Source organism: Schistocerca serialis, chromosome 9, assembly GCF_023864345.2.
Source record: "Schistocerca serialis cubense isolate TAMUIC-IGC-003099 chromosome 9, iqSchSeri2.2, whole genome shotgun sequence".
In the NCBI taxonomy this organism is placed as follows: Eukaryota; Metazoa; Arthropoda; class Insecta; order Orthoptera; family Acrididae; genus Schistocerca; species Schistocerca serialis.
This window is the reverse complement of record NC_064646.1, coordinates 13,691,335-13,710,059: the sequence shown is the minus strand read 5'-3', so window position 1 is coordinate 13,710,059 and position 18,725 is coordinate 13,691,335. Positions and strand designations below refer to the sequence as shown.

The window sequence follows — 18,725 nt, the reverse complement described above, 5'->3', positions numbered from 1 at the left end:
ATGAGTCTCCCTTCGAACTGATGACCAGCGAAAACTTGTCCGGGGATGCCCCCGACAGCGGTGGGATACGTAGCTGTCTGTCGCTCGCCATACAGACCGACCGCCACGACTGTTGGTCTGACGTGCCGTTTCTTTTCATTCAAGGATCCCCTTTTGTTGTCATCCGCGGCGCCTCTACGGCACAACGGTACGTCGAGAACATTGCACAGCCCATGTTGTGGCCCTTCATGGAAAGCTATTCTGGACTTGCACTTCAGTAAGATAACGTCCGCCCGTACACAGCTAGAGTTCTTCCTGCTTGTCTTAGTACTTGCCAAACCATACTTTGGCCAATAAGGTCGCCGGGTTTGTAACCAATTGAGGACGTTTGGAGCCTTGTGGGCGAGGCTACCCAACCACCTTTGGACAGAATTTGGCACGATATCCCTCAGGACGACATCCAACAACTCTGTCAACCAATACCAAGCCGAATAACTGCTAGCGCAAGGCCAGAGGTGGACCAACAGGTTATTGACTTGCTGAATTTCTGCAAATCTTTCTCTTGAACATATAATCCATTTTTTCTGAAATTGTAATGATTTGTTTATCTTGTCCTTCGTGGCGCGTTTCTTGAGTGTATGCAGTTGCCTTGTATGTTAACCGGGGACCTAGAAACGACGGAGAGGCTCCGTCCCCGCAGCAGCCGCAGTGGTCCACAACCGCACGACGACTACCGCAGTCCACTTCACCCCTCCGCCGCTCCACACCGAACCCATGGTGATTGTGCGGTTCGGCCCCCGGTGGACTCCCCAGGGAACGTCTCACACCCGACGAGTGTAAACTCTATGTTTGCGTGGTAGAGTAATGGTGGTGTACGAGTACGCGGAGGACTTGTTTGCGCAGCAATCGCCGACATAGTGTAACTGAGGCGGAATAGGGGAAACCAGCCCGCATTCGCCGAGGCAGATGGAAAACCGCCTAAAAACCATCCACAGACTGGCCGGGTCACCGGACCTCGACACTAATCCGCCGGGCGGTTTCGTGCCGGGGACCAGGCACTCCTTCCCGCCCGGAAAGCCATGCGTTAGACCGCACGGCCAACCGGGCGGGCTATGTAGTTGCCTTAGGGTAGGCTGTAACGGTAGCGAACCGTTTCCAGCATGATATCTTTCCGCAGCGCCAGCCGAGAGCGCTAAGCGTATAAGTGCCACATTAACCAAGCTGGAGACACTAAAAGGTATCAGATAGATTATATAATGGTAAGACAGAGATTTAGGAACCAGGTATTAAATTGTAAGACATTTCCAGGGGCAGATGTGGACTCTGACCACAATCTATTGGTTATGAACTGTAGATTAAAACTGAATAAACTGCAGAATGGTGGGAATTTAAGGACATGGGACCTGGATAAACTGAAAGAACCAGAGGTCGTACAGAGTTTCACGGAGAGCATAAGGGAACAATTGTCACAAATGGGGGAAAGAAATACAGTAGAAGAAGAATGGGTAGCTCTGAGGGATGAAGTAGTGAAGGCAGCAGAGGATCAAGTAGGTAAAAAGACGAGGGCTAGTAGAAACCTTGGATAACAGAAGAAATATTGAATTTAATTGATGAAAGGAGAAAATATAAAAATGCAGTAAATGAAGCACACAAAAAGGAATACAAACGTCTCAAAAATGAGATCGACAGGAAGTGCAAAATGGCTAAGCAGGGATGGCTAGAGGTCAAATGTAAGGATGTAGAGGCTTATCTCACTAGGGGTAAGATAGATACCGCCTACAGGAAAATTAAAGAGACCTTTCGAGAAAAGAGAACCACTTGTATGAATATCGAGAGCTCAGATGGAAACCCAGTTCTAAGCAAAGAAGGGAAAGCAGAAAGGTGGAAGGAGTATATAGAGGGTCTACACAAGGGCGATATACTTGAAGACAATATTCTGTAAATGGAAGAGGATGTAGATGAAGATGAAATGGGAGATACGATACTGCGTGAAGAGTTTGACAGAGCACTGAAAGACCTGAGTCGAAACAAGGCCCCGGGAGTAGACAACATTCCATTAGAACTACTGACGTCCTTGGGAGAGCCAGTCCTGACAAAACTCTACCATCTGGTGAGCAAGAAGTACGAGACAGGCGAAATACCCTCAGACTTCAAGAAGAATATAATAGTTCCAATTCCAAAGAAAGCAGGTGTTGACAGATGTGAAAATTACCGAACTATCAGTTTAATAAGTCACAGCGACAATTTACTAACACAAATTATTTACAGACGAATGGAAAAACTGGTAGAAGCCGACCTCGGGGAAGATCAGTTCGGATTCCGTAGAAATGTTGGAACACGTGAGTCAATACTGACCTTACGACTTATCTTAGAAGAAAGATTAAGGAAAGGCAAACCTACGTTTCTAGCATTTGTAGACTTACAGAAAGCTTTTGACAATGTTGACTGGAATACTCTCTTTCAAATTCTAAAGGCGGAAGGGGTAAAACACAGGAAGCGAAAGGCTATTTACAATTTGTACAGAAACCAGATGGCAGTTATAAGAGTCGAGGGACATGAAAGGGGAGCAGTGGTTGGGAAGGGAGTGAGACAGGGTTGTAGCCTCTCCTCGATGTTATTCAATCTGTATATTGAGCAAGCAGTAAAGGAAACAAAAGAAAAATTTGGAGTAGGTATTAAAATCCAGGGAGAAGAAATAAAAACTTTGAGGTTCGCCGATGACATTGTAATTCTGTCAGAGACAGCAAAGGACTTGGAAGAGCAGTTGAATGAAGTGGACAGTGTCTTGAAATGAGGATATAAGATGAACATCAACAAAAGCAAAACGAGGATAATGGAATGTAGTCGAATTAAATCGGGTGATGCTGAGGGAATTTGATCAGGAAATGAGACACTTAAAGTAGTAAAGGAGTTTTGCTATTTGGGGAGCAAAATAACTGATGATGGTCGAAGTAGAGAGGATATAAAATGTAGGCTGGCAATGGCAAGAAAAGCGTTTCTGAAGAAGAGGAATTTGTTAACATCGAGTATAGATTTAACTGTCAGGAAGTCGTTTCTGAAAATATTTGTATGGAGTGTAGCCATGTATGGAAGCGAAACATGGACAATAAATAGTTTGGACAAGAAGAGAATAGAAGCTTTCGAAATGTGGTGCTACAGAAGAATGTTGAAGATTAGATGGGTAGATCACGTAACTAATGAGGAGGTATTGAATAGGATTGGGGAGAAGAGAAGTTTGTGGCACAACTTGACTAGAAGAAGTGATCGGTTGGTAGGACATGTCCTGAGGCATCAAGGGATCACAAATTTAGCATTGGAGGGCAGTGTGGAGGGTAAAAATCGTAGAGGGAGACCAAGAGATGAATACACTAAGCAGATTCAGAAGGATGTAGGTTGCAGTAGGTACTGGGAGCTGAAGAAGCTTGCACAAGATAGATTAGCATGGAGAGCTGCATCAAACCAGTCTCAGGACTGAAGACCACAACAACAACAACAAGCAAGCTCAGTGTTGTACGACAACATATTATTTTTCATACCTTTTAAAATAGTGTGATATAAATGTCATAAATCTCAGATTTGCCCGCATCTCGTGGTCGTGCGGTAGCGTTCTCGCTTCCCACGCCCGGGTTCCCGGGTTCGATTCCCGGCGGGGTCAGGGATTTTCTCTGCCTCGTGATGGCTGGGTGTTGTGTGCTGTCCTTAGGTTAGTTAGGTTTAAGTAGTTCTAAGTTCTAGGGGACTTATGACCACAGCAGTTGAGTCCCATAGTGCTCAGAGCCAAATCTCAGATTACGTAATATAAATGCAGAATCTGTTGTGGGACATCGTGGAATATTTCCGCTTCAACCCTTTTCGTTTCATGAAGTTCCAATGGATGGCGGCGCTATATGTAACTTTCAAAATGGTGTCCACAACGGAGGTGCGTTCTAAGCTGAGAGCTGAGTTTCTTTTGGCGGAAAATCTGAGCATCGGAAATACACATAGACGCTTGCAAAATGTCTACGGAGACCTAGCGGTGAACAAAAAGCACGGTGAGTCGTTAGGTGAGGCGTCTGTCATCATTGCAACAAGGTCACGCAAACCTCTCCGATCTCCCTAGCGCCGGCCAGTCGCACGTAACTGTGTCCCCTGGAATTTGGAAAGCGTGAAACGTCCCCTTAGAAAATTTAATGACTTACTGTGCTGATAAACCTCTTACGTTATTTGATTTTCAAACAGCTGAGCAGAACTGAACGTACTCAGACATTTCTCTCTTTACTTATTCTGATCAACGCTAAACTGACACACAACATTTTTAGCGCAACGCAATCTCACTTTCAATAATCCCTACAAAAGAAGGCCCTGACTAACAATAACCTAGTCTGCAGCTCGTGGTCGTGCGGCAGCGTTCTCGCTTTCCACGCCCGGGTTCCCGGGTTCGATTCCCGGCAGGGTCAGGGATTTTCTCTGCCTCGTGATGACTGGGTGTTGTGTGCTGTCCTTAGGTTAGTTAGGTTTAAGTAGTTATAAGTTCTAGGGGACTGATGACCATAGATGTTAAGTCCCATAGTGCTCAGAGCCATTTGAACCATTTAACAATAACCTATACCTTTCATGAATCACTTACCTCACAAAAATCTTCGTTACTCGAACTACTACAATACAGCGAGCGCCTGTACTGCCAGTTAAATAAAAGATTCTAACTACTGAAGGCACTAACTACTGATAGGCATACTTAGCAAATGAAAGGTTTTGATAGAGAACAAACAATGTATTTACCTTAATAGTGTTCAAAAGTCATAATATATACATCAGTTCATGACATCCAGTCTTACAAATTTACTCTTTGTGAAGGACACACGTCCAGATCGTCCGCTCTCAAAATTCTGCCATCTCTCTCCCCACATCCACCACTGCTGGTGGCTCACCTCCAACTGCGCAACGCTACGTGCTGTTCACATCCAACTGCCCAATACTACAATAGCTAATATTCCACCAATGCAAACCAGCCACAGACTGCACACAGCACAGTCAGTGATTTTCATACAGAGCGCTACGTGGCGTTACCAACATAAAAACCTAAACAGCCTACTTACAAGTGTGTACTCCCTCATTCGAGGTGATTGATGGATAGACATATCTCTTGATAGAGCCGGCACACTAGTCCACAGCTTTGGATATTCAAAGGTTTATGCCCGCTGGTTTCCTCTCCGTCTAACACAAGACCATAAAGAGCGACAAGGACTATCTTTGCGAAATTTCTAGCGCGTTACGAGGCCGAGCGTGACAATTTTTTGTTGAACATCGTCACAGGCGATGAAACATAGATTCTTCACTTCGAATCGGAAACAAAACGACAATCCACAGATTGGCCACACACCATCTCTCCTGCGAAGAAAAATCCAAAGTCGCACCCTCAGCAGGCAAAGTCATGCCTACGTCCTCTGTGGCTCTAAAGGAGTTATTCGGTTTGATGTCCTTCCCTACGCTGCAACGATCAACTCTGAGGTGTGTTGTGCTATCCGCAGAAAGTTGAAAAAAAAATTAGGATCTCAGCGTGTTCGCCTCACAAAAATGCAGACGAACTTTTTCTTATCCATGACAACGCTAGTCCTCACAAGTTTGCGCACCCGAGAGAAGCTCACAAAATTTTCTTGGATTGTTGTTCTCATCCACCCTACAGCCCGAATCTCATACCTTCCATCTCTTTGGCCCAGTGAAGGATGCACTCGGCGGGAAGCTGTGCATGGATCATGGGGAAGTTGCTGGTGCAAAAATGGCTCAAATGGCTCTGAGCACTATGCGACTTAACTTCTGAGGTCATCAGTCGCTTAGAACTTAGAACTACTTAAACCTAACCAACCTAAGGACATCACACACATCCATGCCCGAGGCAGGATTCGATCCTGCGACCGGAGCGGTCGCTCGGCTCCAGACTGTGGCGCCTAGAACCGCACGGCCACTCCGGCCGGCTGCTGGTGCAACAACGACCTGTAGGGTGGTACCATGCGGCCATAGAGGCCATCCCAGTAACGTATCGTAAGGTAGTTGAACGGAGATTTTGTTCGAATATAGGGTTTTGTTGCCGAAATAATGGGGAATATATAGCTTTATGGGAATCCTGAATTAAAAATCCAGGAAAAAGGTGTTGTAATACTTATTCGACAACTCTCGTATGTATACAACACAGCCTGAAATTTAAATATTTTGATTATTTTTAAAGATATTCAGCTTCACAACTCCTCTTCATTCAGTCCAAATCTCAGTAGGTTAATAACTAGCAACATTAAAAACACAAATTCCATTTCTTCTGTACTTAATAGAAAATATCCTTTAATATGACACACAAAAGTGTAGCTTTATAAAGTCAAAACCCCAGGCAGCGCGAGTAATGATTTTCTCAAGCTACCTTGTATGTTAAAGAGGCTCATTTCCAAAAATATTTCTTGTTTTCCAGTGAAATGAGAATGATGAGCTTCCCCCACCTTCACTGCGAGAAGACAGATCATGCAGAACAAATTTCCACACTAGCTACATTCTAATTAGGTATCTTCCTGTAATTTTGTAGAATTTGTAGAAGTGTTTTGTTCACTGTTGTAGTGGACAATGTAGGCAGCTAGCATTCCGAATGGGAGAAAATCATCCCACAATGGCGGAGGTAAGCAATAATTTTTTCCAGCGAGATTACTTAAGCGCTACTACACGGGCCTCTATGGAGCTATTCGGCGTGATGAGCGGCGAAATCTTTGTGTTGTCCTGGTCTGCGTCCGATGAAGAACTTTTCAGAACGAAAACTCACAATTTCGTGCCGCGCCGCATGTAGAAAACTTTCGCTCTAAGCACGTTTCAGACGCTATCTCTTCGCGAGTGCATATCTCGAAATAACTTTTCCGTACATTTTGTAATATAAAACACTGACTGAGCTGAATTTATCGTTGCATCTCAGGATTGTTACCGTGTGCCGTCCGTGTTAATCCGCATGCAAAGTACACTACTGGCCATTAAAATTGCTACACCACGAAGATGACGTGCTACAGACGCGAAATTTAACCGACAGGAAGAAGATGCTGCGATATGTAAATGATTAGCTTTTCAGAGCATTCACACAAGGTTGGCGCTGGTGGCGACACCTACAACGTGCTGACATGAGGAAAGTTTCCAACCGATTTCTCATACACGAACAGCAGTTGACCGGCGTTGCCTGGAGAAACGTTGTTGTGATGCCTCGTGTAAGGCGGAGAAATGACCACCAATACGATTCCGACTTTGATAAAGGTCGGATTGTAGCCTATCGCGATTGTGGTTTATCGTATCACGACATTGCTGCTCGCGTTCGTCGAAATCCAATGACTGTTAGCAGGATATGGAATCGGTGGGTTCAGGAGGGTAATACGGAACGCCGTGCTTGATCCCAACGGCCACGTATCACTAGCAGTCGAGATGACATGCATCTTATCCGCATGGCTGTAACGGATCGTGCAGCCACGTCTCGATCCCTGAGTCAACAAATGGGGACGTTTGCAAGACAACAACCATCTGCACGAACAGTTCGACGACGTTTGCAGCAGCATGGACTATCAGCTCGGAGACCATGGTTGCGGTTACCCTTGACGCTGCATCACAGACAGGAGCGCCTGCGATGGTGTACTCAACGACGAACCTGGGTGCGCGAATGGCAAAACGTCATTTTTTTTAGGATGAATCCAGGTTCTGTTTACAGCATCATGAAGGCCGCATCCGTGTTTGGCGACATCGCGGTGAACGCACATTGGAAGCGTGTATTCGTTATCGCCATACTGGCGTATCTCCTGGCGTGATGGTATGGGGTGCCATTGTTTACATGTGTCGGTCACCTCTTATTCGCATTGACGGCATTTTGAACAGTGGACATTTCAAATTGTTTCGACCCGTGGCTCTACCCTTCATTCGATCCCTGCGAAACCCTAAATTTCAGCAGTATAATGCACGGCCGCATGTTGCAGGTCCTGTACGGGCCTTTCTGTATACAGAAAATGTTCGACTGCTGCCCTGGACAGCACATTCTCCACATCTCTCACCAACTGTAAACGTCTGGCCAATGGTGGTCGAAAAACTGGCTCGTCACAATATGCCAGTCACTACTCTTGATGAACTGTGGCATCGTGTCGAAGCTGCATGGGCAACTGTACCTGTACACGCCATCCAAGCTCTGTTTGACTTAATGCCCAGGCGTATCAAGGCCGTTATTACGGCCAGAGGTGGTTGTTCTGGGTACTGATTTCTGAGGATCTATGCACCCAAATTGCGTGAAATTATAATCACCTTTCAGTTCTAGTATAATATATTTGTCCAATGAATACCCGTGTATCATCTGCATTTCTTCTTGGTGTAGCAATTTTAGTAGGCAGTAGTGTACAACTGGCGTAGTCAGTCTTAGAAGGGAAGTGCATGACCTCACACGAAAATGGGCTTAGAATATAAATAACTCATTGCATAAAAGATGATATCAACCATTTGCATGAAAAACTGTGCATCTTACCGCGAGAGACATTTAAGGTGAAAAACAGGAACTTAGGTACCGCGAAGAAACAAGCTATCGATATACACTCCTGGAAATTGAAATAAGAACACCGTGAATTCATTGTCCCAGGAAGGGGAAACTTTATTGACACATTCCTGGGGTCAGATACATCACATGATCACACTGACAGAACCACAGGCACATAGACACAGGCAACAGAGCATGCACAATGTAGGCACTAGTACAGTGTATATCCACCTTTCGCAGCAATGCAGGCTGCTATTCTCCCATGGAGACGATCGTAGAGATACTGGATGTAGTCCTGTGGAACGGCTTGCCATGCCATTTCCACCTGGCGCCTCAGTTGGACCAGCGTTCGTGCTGGACGTGCAGACCGCGTGAGACGACGCTTCATCCAGTCCCAAACATGCTCAATGGGGGACAGATCCGGAGATCTTGCTGGCCAGGGTAGTTGACTTACACCTTCTAGAGCACGTTGGGTGGCACGGGATACATGCGGACGTGCATTGTCCTGTTGGAACAGCAAGTTTCCTTGCCGGTCTAGGAATGGTAGAACGATGGGTTCGATGACGGTTTGGATGTACCGTGCACTATTCAGTGTCCCCTCGACGATCACCAGTGGTGTACGGCCAGTGTAGGAGATCGCTCCCCACACCATGATGCCGGGTGTTGGCCCTGTGTGCCTCGGTCGTATGCAGTCCTGATTGTGGCGCTCACCTGCACGGCGCCAAACACGCATACGACCATCATTGGCACCAAGGCAGAAGCGACTCTCATCGCTGAAGACGACACGTCTCCATTCGTCCCTCCATTCACGCCTGTCGCGACACCACTGGAGGCGGGCTGCACGATGTTGGGGCGTGAGCGGAAGACGGCCTAACGGTGTGCGGGACCGTAGCCCAGCTTCATGGAGACGGTTGCGAATGGTCCTCGCCGATACCCCAGGAGCAACAGTGTCCCTAATTTGCTGGGAAGTGGCGGTGCGGTCCCCTACGGCACTGCGTAGGATCCTACGGTCTTGGCGTGCATCCGTGCGTCGCTGCGGTCCGGTCCCAGGTCGACGGGCACGTGCACCTTCCGCCGACCACTGGCGACAATATCGATGTACTGTGGAGACCTCACGCCCCACGTGTTGAGCAATTCGGCGGTACGTCCACCCGGCCTCCCGCATGCCCACTATACGCCCTCGCTCAAAGTCCGTCAACTGCACATACGGTTCACGTCCACGCTGTCGCGGCATGCTACCAGTGTTAAAGACTGTGATGGAGCTCCGTATGCCACGGCAAACTGGCTGACATTGACGGCGGCGGTGCACAAATGCAGCGCAGCTAGCGCCATTCGACGGCCAACACCGCGGTTCCTGGTGTGTCCGCTGTGCCGTGCGTGTGATCATTGCTTGTACAGCCCTCTCGCAGTGTCCGGAGCAAGTATGGTGGGTCTGACACACCGGTGTCAATGTGTTCTTTTTTCCATTTCCAGGAGTGTATTAGGACCAAAGATACACCGAAGACAACAAAATGCTTCCAGTCTTTAAATGTGTGTTTCTTCAAGCAATATGAACGCTACACGAGAAGGATTGCTAATTTTGTAAGACTACAACGTGAAAAGCCACAAGTAAGGTTACACGATCGTCCTTTCGTCATCAGACTACACTTTGTGCTGCACGATCAAATTACTGCACCGAAGTACAAACCTCTGTTACATTATGCCTGGAAAAAGCAGGCTATGCAATTGACATACCAAAACCACCGTTTGGAAATGTAAGCAGTGTGGAGTTTGATACTGGATGCTTGAATGCAGAAGTGATATGGAAAGAAAAAACCTGGCTCTAATCAAATGTGCTTATCGTTGTGTTTGCAATGTAAGCGTTTAATTCCTCGGAACACAACTCGAAACACTCAGCTTTCCTTCTCGTTTTCTGTAGATGAGGTGTATCTGTTCGCTGCAATTTGCTTCACCTAAAAATTATATCCTGGATTTACCGTATTGTCAGGCAATTTATATCTTCTGTACTAAATGATATAGCCGAAACATGTAAACCTGTTTCACAACACCTTTATTGTATCACAAGATGACTTCAAACACGTACTACAAAAGTTGACACAAGACTGTTTCGAAACCTGTTCAAAAGTCGCGTGCACAAAGTCATAACTAAAACTGTTGGACACCTGCTGTTAGCGCAGAGGTTTATATAGATAGCCGGCCGGTGTGGCCATGCGGTTCTAGGCGCTTCAGTCTGGAACCGCGTGACCGCTACGGTCGCAGGTTCGAATCCTACCTCGGGCATGGATGTGTGTGATGTCCTTAGGTTAGTTAGGTTTAAGTAGGTCTAAGTTCTAGGCGACTGATGACCTGAGAAGTTAAGTCGCATAATGCTCAGAGCCATTTGAACCATTTTTTATATAGATACTAGCAGTCGGAACCAAATTGTTTACATTGTTTAATATTGGCCATTTCATGGTTTCATTTAAATATTGTACAGTTTTAGAGGGTGAGTTACCGGATTTAGATGTATAAATCGTTACTAATATTCCAGAATAATAAACAAGTTGCAAGAGTATCATTAACGTGCCGTAAGACAGAAAACGTAGTTTTACAAAAAATGCGTAATTTACAAAACTAAATAACTTTGTAATTACAGAATATACTTTATTACTAACATGATTCGTGGGACTTTTCATTAAACTGAACAATAGTAACAGGTAGGCTTTAGTGCAAGAATTTTATAAATGTGTGTTTTTCTATTTGTTCACATTCATTGGGTAAATCATTGGATAAAAATTGTATTTCGTAACAGTTTCATTATAACTCATCATAACTCACCATAATTTCATAAATTTAGCCAATTAATAACATTACAACATGTGCTCACTAACACACGCTACACTGTGTATACATTGCGAAGTGGTATCGAACGGTTCACTTGGCTGGGAATAATGGAGGTTTCCATTAAGAGTGAGCCTATTCTGTTGTTTTACATGATCCTCTTTGCTTTGACCACTTCACTGAAATCTCACACCTGCAGTGTGAAGAGTGAGTAGCCGTGCAACAATCTGAAGCCAGTGGAAAAAGTCTGTTCAACAGACAGGGTTACTTCAGGCAGAGGGAGCAGTAGCAACAAGTCACGACATTGAAATTATGTGTGGTTTTGGTTCTACCCTATTGCTGTTTTGTGTCTTCGCATTACGAAAATTCCTCACTTGTACCTTGAGTTGGTGATTATTCAAATGTCTTATTTGGTAAGACCCACAGTTTTGCACGCAAACGGCTCGTAACACTGCTTTTGGGATGAGCGATTTATATTCTAAGCGTATTTTCGTGCTTTTATGAGATTTCGGGGACACACTCTTGCTTGTTAGGTGAAAACCTTTCGTCACCTTTACACTTTTGAACGAACAAACATGAACATTACCGGTGAAATTCACTTATATTTTCGTGTATTGAGCTTGATTTGAATACCGAGATTGATTTGAGACAAATCATTACGTCAAACATACTGACACGAATATAAACACGTAGGTTTTCGCATTCACCGTCGGTATCATTCGTATCTATCTGGTTGTACTGCCACGGCATCCTATAAAATACTTAAAATGGTTCAATACTAAAATAGTCGACGTTTCAGCCGCGTTGCGGCAGTCTTCCACAGGAGGGAGTCTGATTTGATTGGAGAAAGAAAGGGGCTGGGATTGCTTCAATACATTGAGTTTCTAATGGTTTATAACATCACCGATGTTGATTTCCTAAAATTTTGCTGGCCATGAAATACCACTGGCCAATGGTGGAAGGGATGTAATGGAAGTGGCCAGTGGTATACTTTTATTTTTAATATACACTATGATACGTACAATCACCGAATCCAATGCCATTTGCACAAAACAATAATTTTTTTAATTTTATTTAAGTTGCAATAGGTGGTAAAGTGTAATTCTTTTACATGTAAATGTAACAAATGTGTAGTAAAACGTTGTTTCAGATAAAGGATTGTAATATTAAATAAGCTGTGAACCATATTTTGTAATTTTGAAAAGCATCTGAAACGATTAGCACTATATCCCTACAGTTGTTATGGTCACTTACCACATTTATAACGTCAATTATGAAAATTATAATTTACTGGAGTTAAAAAAAAAAAGGGAGATAGCACTATACACTTACACTGTAAGTTTTTTGAAGCCAAGGTGGATGGGGCCTACCGCCAACTCAAATAGCCCAAAATATTATAAGGCTGTTGTTTACGATTACTTCTTGTTCAGCATTTCTGTCCTGTGTATGCAACAACTGTTTTAAATACTAAAAATTGCAGTGCTTACATGAATAAAATAGGAAGATAATTTAGAATGTTTTTCTGTTCCTGAATGAATATTTGCGCTAGTGATACGACGCATTTGGCCTTGTTAATGTAACTTGTTTTTTGTTGATATATTTCGAATAACCAAAAAAGGAAGGAAGTAAGATGAAACGCATGCTTTCGTAATCCATTTAATTCCACTTTTTTATATTTGTATTGGTAACGAATGAAGCTGGAACTCCGAAACCAATGCTTGTTTTCTTAGTGGTGCTGGTACTGCTCGTTGTTCGTTACAGTTTTAGCTTTCAACTCATATGCACAGCATTATTAATATTCACGTTTGCCAAAAACCAATCTACGTGTTCTTTGCTAGCCCTTTAACGTGTGCAGTGAACAAAGAAGCAAGACAGTCTATCGCATCTTGTGCATGTCATCAAAGTGAACCATTATTGAAATGTAGAGGTATAGCTCCATGCAGAATAGAGTTCTTGTTTTATTAGATTGTCAGTGCATTAGTTTCACTGCAGCTTACATCTTCTCACTCTGAAATCTTACCTATCATGCCTCATTCAGTGTGTGACCAGTAATAGCAATTTACGGGGTATAAATAAACAATATAATTTTCTTAAACATGTTCCCGCATTGTATAATACTATAAATGTGATTAAGGGAATGGTCTCAAACGCTTAGACCCCGTAAAAAGGATATTTTTCTTTAACGCATCTGTAACTCAATTTTTAAATAATGATAGCCTGATCTGTGTAAAAAAAACATGTAATCCTATCTTGCCAACAGTAGCCTAGTAGCCTAGTAGCCTATTTGCTTCTATTCCCGGAATATTTCTCGCCAGTAACTCTTTTTTTTTTTTAATAACCAAACGTGTCACAACTGGAATGTACGTTTGAATTTCATTTTCTTCAAAGTTATAAGTGTATGCCATGCTTTGTGATACATCAATTTGCATGTATCATATTCACGATAAATCCTACTGATGTGAAACGAGTCATTTTATATTAACATCAATTTTTTTGTAAATATGCCTCCTTGTTGACCATTTATTAGCTTTTTGTTTTTGATTGAAGACAGATAGACGTTAATCAACAATTCCTTCGCATTGCCATTTACACATTAGCCATTACGGAACAGGAGGCGTTGTCAAAGAGAAACATTTTCAGCTTAGTTTCAAACTTTAGTAAGCTGTATGTCAGGCATTTTATGTCACTGGGTAAGTGATCAAAATTTTTGGTTGCAGTATTGTGAACCCCTGTTTGTGCTACAGACAAACTTAACGTGCCGTAATGAATGTCATTTTTTCTTCTAGTGTTGTAATTACGTAGGTATTGTTCCTGTTGAAGTGCACTGGATTATACACAACAAACTTCATTAAGGAAAAATTACATTGTGAAGGGGATAGATTTCTACTCACTCGCCAAGCAGAAAGGAAGCAAGGCATACACACACATTGATACAATCAGACACGGAAAACTCACACACACGGCCATTGTCTCCGGCTGTTCTAGCCAGAATCTTTTTTAAAGAGGGTGGAAACATGAATAATGAATAATTATCGGCGAAAGGAATTTAGGACATGAGATGTTGTGCCAACGATCAGCGCGGTCACGTAGCCGTGTGTTTTGCGGGGAGGAGAAGGTTAATACAGTGTGGCTTTGATATCGGAGCGTTTGCGGTTTGGAAGGCAATGAAAAATACAAGGAAAGAAAAAAAGTAAACAAGACAACCATGAATCATGTGTACAAAAAAAAATATTGCTTCAATGGCGGCTCCATTTATGAATGAAATGTGATTCCGTGAAACTTTATATGAGGATTGGATGGATAGGTAGCCCCGTAAATGACTCAGGCTGACATTTTTGATGAAACGATTACATCTCCACAGAATGAAAGCACCCGATGCTATTCAGGTTACGACCAGGGAAGTCGATATACATACGCCACGGTCGAAACCGCTGTCAAGTCAGTTTGACACGGGGAAGTATCACCGTTGTGAACTGTAGTGGTATAAACGCAGTCAACCTAATGTTTTGGGCTCTGTCAGATGACGAACGTCGGCTTCAAGTTCGTGACGTAATGGTAACTCCATTCTTTTTTACCTCCACGTGAATTACCCATAAAATTCTATTGGCCTGTATAAATTATCTTCAAACAACATCTTTTTATCGTTGAATACAGCGCTGATCTCTCTGCCTTTTCGACGTGTTCTCAGTAGTCGTTGTTGAGAAGTGTTGTGAGCCTTTGTGGTGTTAAGGCGGACTTTTTTTTAGAAAAGTTTTTGTAATTCAAGGTTTTGTGTGTTATGCCGTGTTCCTCGAAACAAAGTATTAAGAGAGGGAAATACGAGGGGCGTTTGAAAAGTCCGTGCAAAGTCCGAGAGATGGCACCACCTAGGTCATGTTTAGTTAGTAGCATCTTTGGAAAGAACAAACACCAAGTTTCAGCCATATTGGTCTATTTCTGTGTGCCCGGCATTCGTGTGAATCAAAGACGTCAAGTGATTGTCAAAAAATGGACGAAAAAGAATTCCGTGTGGTGATTAAACATTACTTTATGAAAGGCAAAACGCATCAGGAGACTAGAGAGAAGCTTGATAAACATTACGCTGCACCTTCGATTAGAACAGTTTATACGTGGTTTCAACATTTTGGGAGTGGCCATATGAGCACAAATGATGCTGAACGTTCTGGACGCCCTGTGGAGGTTACGACTCCAGAAATCATTGATAAAATCCATGATATGATGTTGGATGACAGAAGATTTAAGGTGAGTGAGACTGCTAGTGCTGTTGGGCATCTCGAATGAATGGGTACATAATATTTTGCATAAACATTTGTACATTAGAAAGCTATCTGCGAGATGGGTTCCGTGATTGTTCACGCTTGACCAAAAACGGAATTGTATAAGTGTTGCAAGGATGGTTGGCAGCTGTTCAGGAAGAATCCACAGGGCTTAAAGCGTCGTTTCGTCTCTGTGGATGAAACATGGATACATTACTATACTCCTGAGACCAAACAACAATCTAAACAATGGGCTACCAAGGGAGAATCTGCACCAAAAAAAGGCGATGACCAATCCTTGCGCCGGAAAGGTTATGGCGACTGTCTTTTGGGATTCGCAAGGGATAATCCTCAACGACTATCTGGAAAAGGGTAAAACTATTTCAGGTGAATATTATTAATCGTTATTGGACCGTTTGAAAATCGAGCTGCAAAAAAAAACGCCGGCGATTGGACCGCAAAAAAGTCCTCTTCCGTCACGACAATGCACCTGCACACACCTCAGCAGCAGTGGTCGCAAAATTAATGGAAATAGGATTCCAACTTGTTTCACGTCCCCCTATTCTCCAGACTCGGCTCACTCGGACTACTATTTGTTCCCCAATTTGAAGAAATGACTGGCGGGACTATGATTTTATTCAGACGAGGAGGTGATTGCATCTACTAATAGCTATTTTGCAGACTTGGACAATTCCTATTATTCTGGAGGGATCAACAAATTGGAACAGCATGGGACGAAGTGTATAAGTCTAAAAGGAGACTATGTCGAAAAATAAAAAAAAAGGTTTACCCAAAACAAGTAAGTAAATTTATTTTTGCACGGACTTTTCAAACGCCCCTCGTAATCACGAGGATAAATTTCATAAATAATCATTCCTAAAGGTGGTGATAACCAAAATCATCGTCATGGATTTCTTCTCATCAGCGAAGAAGTATACCTCTTGTCACATTGTGTCAACCGTGAAAACTAAAAAGAAGAGACAAAGATAAGTAATAAACAATTTTACAAGTTTTGTGAATTATTATACCTCACAACGCTGATTCACAACTGTTTTGCGCTCTAAGTTATTCAGAATTATCTATGCAGACGTGACCAATGTTCGCCACTGAGATCTGCTGGAAAATTTTGAATATCCTATCGACCCCTTAACGAAATAGTGTGTTAGAGGGAGAGAGGGGATACACTCCTACGGGTGACTATCCGTAGGTTAGGCGACTTGCTGGTAATTGGTAGCCCACAGCGAATCTACGACTAATTATTGGGGCCATTCTTATCTGGCTGCCGGTCGAGGAAAACCCTCGAAAGTTATGCATGTGTTGTCTCTTGCACGTAGCCAGCGAATACGCTCGGCGCTAGTGCCGGCGTGTTACGATGCCCCAGTCAGACCGTGCCCTGATTTCTGAGCTGACGTATTACTCCGGCCCCACCACAGACGGCTAAAACTGGTTCGCTCCGCACTAGCGGGAGGGGGGGGGGGGTGGGGAGGGAGGGAGAGGGGAGAGAGAGTAGCGCTGAACGCATAACACTTCTCTCTTGTCTTCAACAAGGGGGTTCACGTTCGTTTCCGTAGTGTAGTGGTTATCACGTGCGCCTCACACGCGCAAGGTCCCCGGTTCGATCCCGGGCGGAAACATTATTTTAAATTCAAAATATAGTTTCGTGTCATTGAGAACAGTGTAGACGTACGAAGTAGAGTCGTACCTGAAAAGACGCTTTAGGCTAGCAGAATAAAGGTTTTACTGGTTAGTGTAGCAACCTCGATATTAAAAACTGCCTTCCAAAAAATTTTGTTGTTTGTCGGATGTTAACCTAAATATTTTTGTCACTGCCTTTACATGGACCTCCCAAAACCAGATTTCGTAAACCGATTTCCCTACACCGATTTTGATTGGTCACTTAAGAACTGTAGTGTATATGAGTAATTGGGATGAGAGTGGATAGGAAACGGGATGACAAAGAAATAGGAAGGGCCGGCCAGAGTGGCCGAGTGGTTCTAGGCGCTACAGTGTGGAGCCGCGCGACCGCTGCGGTCGTAGGTTCGAATCCTGCCTCGGGCATGGATGTGTGTGATGTCCTTAGGTTAGGTAGGTTTAAATAGTTCTAAGTTCTAGGGGACTGATGACCTCAGAAGTTAAGTCCCATAGTGCTCAGAGCCATTTGAACCAAATAGGAAGGAAGTAATGGCTTCCAGCCGCACAGGGCACTGCGGCAGTGCAACGACGAGAGTAGAAAATTCATGCTGAGCCCCTTTTCTAACGCATGAAAACTTATACTTACTAATTATAACAGTTACGTTTGTGTCCAGAAAAATTATTTCTTTTATGTTTCAAATAAAGACATATAATTTAGTTTGATAGATTTCATGGTTTGTTTATTTTCAGGGTCTTAATTTGTTAGTTGTCCTTTAAATGTCCTTATGTTTTATTGTATTTTTGGTGATATGGTTGCTTTTTAGGTTCAATTTTTGTGAAAGCGAAAGTATTTATGGTTTTACATGTTGCAGTTTTCTCTTTTATCACTCTTTATTGATTTTAAATGGAGTGACATCCTTTGTGGTGCATTTTTTAAACGTAATGGCATACACTAAAGTAAAACATACACATGAATAGCAAAATAAAAGAAGATTACAATTAAGCACATGATCTATTGGTCAGGGAGCAAAAGACAGTTGGTGATATACATGAAATAATGAAGACTTACACGTGAACAATAATGAAAAGATATAAGAAAATTACGTTTGGACTCACGATGTATGATCAGAGGTCAAAGAACATAAGGGTCGGACACAGTGCATTATAATAAATTAAAATTTTGTTAAAGAAAGGCGAAGGGTGGAGAGTGAGAGGCACAGACAGAGAGGAGGAGAGATATAGAACATTTGTATATAGAAATATTGTTTAATTTATATGGAGCAAGGGGACGCAGAAGTTATATCTGCTGCTTCTCTATAATGGGGGTCTTTTATTTTTTGCACATTTTGGTTGCACACAACAATTTAAAAAACACATAAATAGAAATATTATTTTATGAGGCATTTACAACATAGCACAATAAGACACAAAATTTACACTGGTATTCGTAATGATTGACAGATAATCTTTGATTTCGTACTTTAGTTGCATTCGGGAACTTCAGGGAGCACTCATGAACACGAAGACCACAT

General features: G+C 43.2%; 1 protein-coding gene and 1 non-coding gene across 2 annotated transcripts in view; both read left to right on the top strand.

Moving 5' to 3' along the window:
- The window catches only part of LOC126419930 (uncharacterized), a 477,157-nt gene that overhangs the window by 132,825 nt on the left and 325,607 nt on the right, over positions 1 to 18,725 (top strand). The gene's annotated exons all lie outside the window — the stretch shown is intronic.
- Trnav-cac (transfer RNA valine (anticodon CAC)) lies at positions 17,123 to 17,195 on the top strand. Its single transcript has one exon. It is a non-coding gene; the product is annotated as a tRNA-Val (tRNA).